General features: G+C 36.7%; 1 pseudogene across 1 annotated transcript; it reads left to right on the top strand.

Moving 5' to 3' along the window:
• Positions 1 to 6,053: 6,053 nt before the first annotated feature.
• Positions 6,054 to 6,764, top strand: LOC147375925 (NEDD8-conjugating enzyme UBE2F pseudogene; annotated as a pseudogene). The gene has a single exon (XR_015161614.1). The product of XR_015161614.1 is annotated as an NEDD8-conjugating enzyme UBE2F pseudogene (transcript).
• The last annotated feature ends 82 nt before the right edge of the window (positions 6,765 to 6,846 follow it).

The raw sequence follows: 6,846 nt of genomic DNA on the forward strand, positions 1-6,846 counted from the left end.
GATTATCTAAACCAGGAAATGAGCACTGATACAATATTGTTAAAAAACCTACAGGACTTATTTAAATATCATTAACTGTCCCAGTATCCAATCCAAGATCATAAATTGAATTTAGTTATCATGTCCATTTAGCTTCCTTTGGTCCCAGTTTCTTAAATTGAAGTCATTTCTACCTGATGAGAGAGTGAAAAGAAAGCCTTCTATAAATATATGTAATATTATCATTTTTAAAGTATTAATTCCCCTTTATGAATTAGGGTCAGAAAAAACTCCTGAAACTGTGCTCAGTTTCTTTCTATTCCCCAAAATAGCTTCTTCCAGATAATATCCAAGGTAACTCAAAAATTTCAAGGACACAAGTTTGGCCACTGGATGACAATAGAGTCCTTTTCTATTTGTCAGTATTTCTTTCAATCTTGCCGAGGTTTCCAGGTTAAGGATTAACACCAGTGGCATATTAACCAAAGACTTTATAATATTCTAATACTATTTGAATATGACACATTATACTAGAAGATTTAACGTTGTACAGATCACATTGTCTTATAATTAGCTGTTTTCATGTCTATCTCCTTACCACACTATGAAGTACTTAATGAACCTAGTCATCTCTTATTCTTATATTCATGATATCAAATACTACTGCCAATATATAGTTGATTGTCAGTACATGCTTAACATATATATTGTTAGTCATTCAGTCATGTCTGACCCTTTGCTACCCCATGGGCTGTAGCCTGCCAGGCTCCTCCATCCATAAAATTCTCCAGGCAAGAATACTGAAGTGGGTAGCCATCCCTTCTCCAGGGGATCTTCCTGACCCAAAGATTGTGCCCAGGTCTTCTGCAGTGCAGGCTGACCATCTGAGCCACCCGGAAAGCACAATAAATTGGATAATGGATATTATATATATATGTATACTCATACATACATATATACCATTTTACCTTTAAAACAACTTTCAAACAAAATATGAATTAATAAATTGCCAAATGTTTTATGTATGCTCTATAAGATTTAATACTTTGCTTTTCAACAGAATTGAGAATTATCTTTAAAACTGTTCTTTGCAGGTTGATTTGGAATTCTCTTTATTGGTCATTTGCACTGGAAAATAATACTTAGTAATTTTCTAGTCCTGTGTTGAAGGGTCTTCTATTTTTGGCTCATGCAATCCTCTTGATCATCTTTTAGCCAATAGTGACAATATAATCCAGGTTTAGACCAATTTAAATGTAAATAGAAGTACATTGTGAGTTCCTTATAGAACTTTTGCTTTTCTTACCTAGATGTCATCTTGTTCCTTCTTTCATCTTTCCATTGAAATATGTACAATAAGACTCCTTTATAATGAACTGCTGCATTAAGCATCTTGTGATCATGGGAGACACAAGTAAAAGCCAAAGACAACAACCATGGTTATAGGTCCACCTTTATTTAACTCCCAAAGAAATGGCAGCAATTGCTTTCATCTGAAATGTCTGCATATGAGGTGAATAAGCCCTATATGTTTCACTGTATCTGTGATTTCTGTTACCAAAAAACTTGATTCATTCCAAATGGATAATAAGTCTATAAGTAATTTGAAAGGAAAAGCTACTTTTTTTAAGTAACCAGTTTTTAAATTCTATGAAGCAAATACCATGTTTATCTTCACCTTATATTAACTTTGTAATGACTAGTAGAGGGCTTCATACATATTAGAGGACTGAAAAACATTTGCTTAATTTATGAATAAATAATTTCTGAAATTTCTAGGTGAAGCTTATGTTAAATTGAAGTATTCTTTTTGAGATGGCCATCCTTATTCAGAAATTTAAAAAATAGATTTTCAGGAATAAAAAATACAAATGGACAACCACTGAATGGGAGAAATATTTTCAAATGATATGACTTTTAAGGGGCTAATATCCAACAATATAAACAGCTCATATATTCTACATTAAAAAAAAATAAACCTGATTTTAAAAAATGAGCAGGACTTTTCCATCAGTCCAGTGGTTGAGACTCCATACTTCCACTGCATGGGGCATGGATGTGATCCCTGGTTGGGGAAGTTGGGCATACTGTGCAATGTGGGGGAAAAAAATAGGCAGAAGATCTGAATAGACATTTTTCCAAAAAGGATGTGCATAGGGTCAACAGACACTTGGCCTAATCATCAGGGAAATACAAATCCAAACCTTCATGAGATATGGTTGGCAAGGATGTGGAGAAAAAGAAACCCCCATGCACTGTTGGAAAGAATGTAAGTTGGTGCAGCCACTGTGGAAAACAGTATGGAAGTTTCTCAAAAAATTAAAAACAAAACTAGCACATGACCCAGAAATTCTACTTTGGCATAATTTGGAGTGAATTGGAGTATTTGGAGTAACTATCTGAAAATAAGCAAAAGCACCAATTTTAAAAGATACACACATCGCAATTTTCATAGCAGCAACTATTTACAATTGCCAATATATGAAAGCATCTAAGTGTCCATCAACAGATAAATGGATAAAGAAGATGTGGTACAAATATACAATGGAATACTGCTGCTGCTGCTGCTGCTGCTGTTGCTAAGTCGCTTGAGTCGTGTCTGACTCTGTGCGACCCCATAGACGGCAGCCCACCAGGCTTCCCCGTCCCTGGGATTCTCCAGGCAAGAACGCTGGAGTGGATTGCCATTTCCTTCTCCAGTGCATGAAAGTGAAAAGTTTAAGTGAAGTCGCTCAGTCATGTCCGACTCTAGCGACCCCACGGACTGCAGCCTACCAGGTTCCTCCGTCCCTGGGATTTTCCAGGCAAGAGTACTGGAGTGGGGTGCCATTGCCTCCTCCGAATGGAATACTACTCAGCCATAATAAAGAATGACATTTTGCCATTTGCAGCAACATGGTTGGACTCAGAGGGTTTTAATCTAAATGAAATAGTCATGTATAGTTTGAAATTAGAGTTTTCTCCTGATACATGGCCAGGAAGGGGATTTTAGGATCAGAGAGTAACTATGTTTAGTTTTTTAAGGAATCTCCATCCTATTCTCCAAAGTGACTGTACCAATTTACATTCCCATCAATAATATATGAAGGTTCCTTTTCTTCCACATCCTCTCCAGCATTTATTATTTGTAGATTTTTAGTGATGGCTGTTCTGACTGGTGTGAGGTGATCTCTCATTGTAGATTTGATTTGATGTCTCCAATAATTAGCAAACTTGAGCATCTTTTCATATGCTTATTGCTGTCTGTATGTCTTCTTTGGTGAGATGTCATTTTAGAACTTTTGCCAGTTCTAAATTGGGTTGTTTTCTAATTCTTGAGTTTTAAGAGATATTTGTATGTTTTTAATACCAGTACTTTATCAGCTATGTGTTTGCCAAAATTTTCTCCAAATCTGTGTATTATCTTTTTTTCTCCTAACAATAATTTTTTTTTCCAATAAAAAAGTTTAAGGAACAATAATACAATTTTAAGCTGTATTTATTACTCATAGAGATTCTCCATAGCAATAAAAAATTACATAACTCTAATTATTTATATGACTAAGGCAATATAATATATAATATTAAATAATTCTCAACTATTTCTGGGGAAATTGTCTCCACTTATTTGAAATAATTTCTGAAAAAATGTATACTTATGTAGTGTTGGATATTGGTATTGTTGATTAATGGAAGTAAAATAAATAAGTTTCTTCTAGAGATTTTTCAAATATAATGTTGCCATAACTGACAATTTGTTTATAACTATGAGAACTTCCTTGTTTCTAAGTGTATACACCACAAGCAGAGGCTTGCAACTTTTTTAGTGTTATGGAGTCACTAAAACAGTCATCTGTTTAGTGTCACAGATGAGAGCTATTTATTGATAAATAACCCATTTATTATTAAAATAAGAAATTCAATAACATAAAAAGAGTTAATTCAACGTAATTTATATTAAGTGGTCCAATTATAGGTTGATTTTGATCAAGTACTGAGAATACAGCTATATTAGGCAGGATTCCCAGTTGCAAACAATCTACCTCTGGCAGATTTAAGCAAAGCAAACAAACTTATTCTAACACACTCATGGCACAATGTGACAAAAATGGATAATTATGACACAGGTTTTGTACTTTCTAATCTGTTGAAAAGAGTTGTTGCTAAGAAATTGCTGCAAATTATGAACTATATCACCCTTCACCTGTGAATCCGTGTGGGTCTGGTGTCTGGGTCTCATCTAAGAAGGTGAGGATAAGTGATGTGTAATTGCTTCATAGAATGACTTTAAAATAGAGTAACTTCTTCATTCCTGTTTGTTCTTGCTTTAACTGCAGATGCTGACAGTCTTAGGGAGTGACAGAGTATCAAGATGGAAACAATCCAAGCTATCTACTAACTAAAAATCCTCGAAGTTCAGTGACTTGATGAGAAATAAACTTCTATATTTTAAACCACTGAAGCTTTGAGTGGTTTATTCAAGCAGCTACAGTTACCTCAACTGATATATGAATAAATTTGCTGGAATTCTATATTATCAGGCTTAGAAAACTGGCAACAATAATAGAAAAGTGAAAGTGCAAGCCACAGCCAATTTTCACCACTGGATCAGTTGGGTGAAGACTCCTGTTTCTACAGCTGAACACTGGAAATTGTAACTTTGATTGCAACTAGCACTAGGCAGTGGGTATGGCTACTGGCTCTGTGGCCCTGGCACACCAGGATGCTTGAAGTTGCTACAGTCTCTGAAGCTATTATTAGAATTTGTTTTCCATCACCTTTAATTGATTATATAAATAACTTTTGACTCAAAGTCCCAGGTGAAATTGGACGAGCTTATCTAACATATAGATACAGTGTTCAGTATTGAAAATGTTGGAAAAGTGAGTGTCTGACCTTTTGGAGCATCTACAGTGAGGGGCAATCACTAAGTTTCTATGCTGGAGAGTCATCTGATTTTTAAGTTATTCAGATATGCACTAAACTAGCATTTAAGACATTAATTTTGAGAAGTATACTAGTTACCCATTGTATTTGTGTTAATTACTCAGTCGTGTCCAACTCTTTGTGACACCATGGACTGTAGCCCATCAATCTCCTCTGTCCATGGAATTCTCCAGGCAAGAATACTGGAGTGGGTTGCCATTTCCTTCTCTGGGAAACTTCCCAACCAAGGGTTCAAAACCAGGTCTTCTGCCTTCCAGATGGATTCTTTACCATCTGAGCCACCTGGAAAGTCCCAGTTACCCATTACTGCACAACAAATTAATCTCCAAAAATCAATCCCCTAAATGAAGGACTAAAACAGTAAAAATTAGTATCTTACAGTTTTTGTGAGTTAGGAATTCATGAATAACTTGGTTGACTGGACATGGCCTCTCATGAGAGACCTGATAGGGGCTGCAGGTATCTGCTGACTAGACAGGAGACAGAGGATCTTCTCATAAGATGGGTCATTCATAGGGCTTTTGGCATAATACATAAGTGGATCTCCTCATAGTATATCAAGTGACCTCATGACACAGCAGCAGGCTTCCCCCTAGCCACATAATCCAAGACAGAACAAGAAGTAAATGCCATCATTTCTATTATGCCTTAAACTTCTAAATTGTACACCATCACTTCTGTCATATTTTATAGGGCACACAAGCCAATTATGACACAATATCAGAGAGAACTACACAATGATGTGAATATCCAGAGTCAGGGATCATGGGGGTCACTTTGAACAGTGACCGTCACAAGAAAAGTGGACTTTATTATGCCACTACATACTTCAGTTTTCACTACAGAATTTTAATTGTAGAAGCAGTAAGTTTCAAAGAAGAGGTAATTTTATTGATTCGGGTACTACCAAATATTTCTCTGAGTTTAACTCTTTAATTGCTATATCTACTGATTTCTGGATTCCAGTCAATTTGGGGGCTGGGAGGTGTGTGGAGATTAGCTTCTTTCAGCTCTAAAGAAAGACTACCAAGGAAAAAGGGAGCAGCTGAGTCTCTTCCTCACCACTCTGGTCCTACTGTGTGCCTGGCCACTTCTTGTCCCATATCCTGCCTCGCCTGTCTCATGGTGACCAGAGTAAGGTAGCCATAATGCTGATGCTGGCAAGACAACTGAATCAGGATAATTATCTCAAAGAGTCCCAAGCATAGACACAGCCTCTGATTCCACCCATCAGGTTTCTGTGAGAGAAAGGCTACCTGTTAGAGGTTGAAACTGATTTACCTTGTAGGTATAAAGTGCATTTTCTTCATCCAAGTAAGCTTCATTGTTTTCAGCTAATTGTAAACCCCAGGATTGTTGTTGTTGTTTTGTGTTTTTTGATAGATGAGGGTTACTACCAGGGTAGAAAATTTGTTTGAAATTGAAGTTCCTGATGTGTATAACATGGTGCCTCCCACAGTGAGATGCTTCATCAGGTTACAGCAAGTTATAGCACCCCAACATCACAGAGACAGGTAAAATATGTCTAGGTTTATTGAGAGAGTGTTTGATTGACAGCACTGGCTGGGCTCTCAGGAGGACACTGAGGAATGTTGTTTGGAGATTCAACTCATTGTTAACTGATCTTTTGCATTTTGATTATCCACCAAATATTGAAGCTGCAGAACCTCATTTGCAGGACAAGGATGGCTTCCAGAATAAAGTTGAAGACAGCATGAAGTTTTGTGCCAGAGATTATGAGAAGACTACAGCATTCTGTACTGTGTGTTATAAGTTTGTCTCCACCTGAAACAAAAAGGAAGCCTCTTTCCCAGTCCTCAGGCTCCCCTCAGTCCCACTGGGTCCTCCAGAGTCCTGTGAGTATGTTGTTTTGAGGAAGAACCTCTTCACACAGCCTGTGGTAGACAGAGAGTTCCACATAAATACAGCAAGATAATGTGT

Source organism: Bos grunniens, chromosome 3 (genome assembly GCF_055505025.1).
Source record: "Bos grunniens cultivar Pamir isolate PY7600 chromosome 3, Bosgru_T2T1.0, whole genome shotgun sequence".
NCBI classification, from domain to species: Eukaryota; Metazoa; Chordata; class Mammalia; order Artiodactyla; family Bovidae; genus Bos; species Bos grunniens.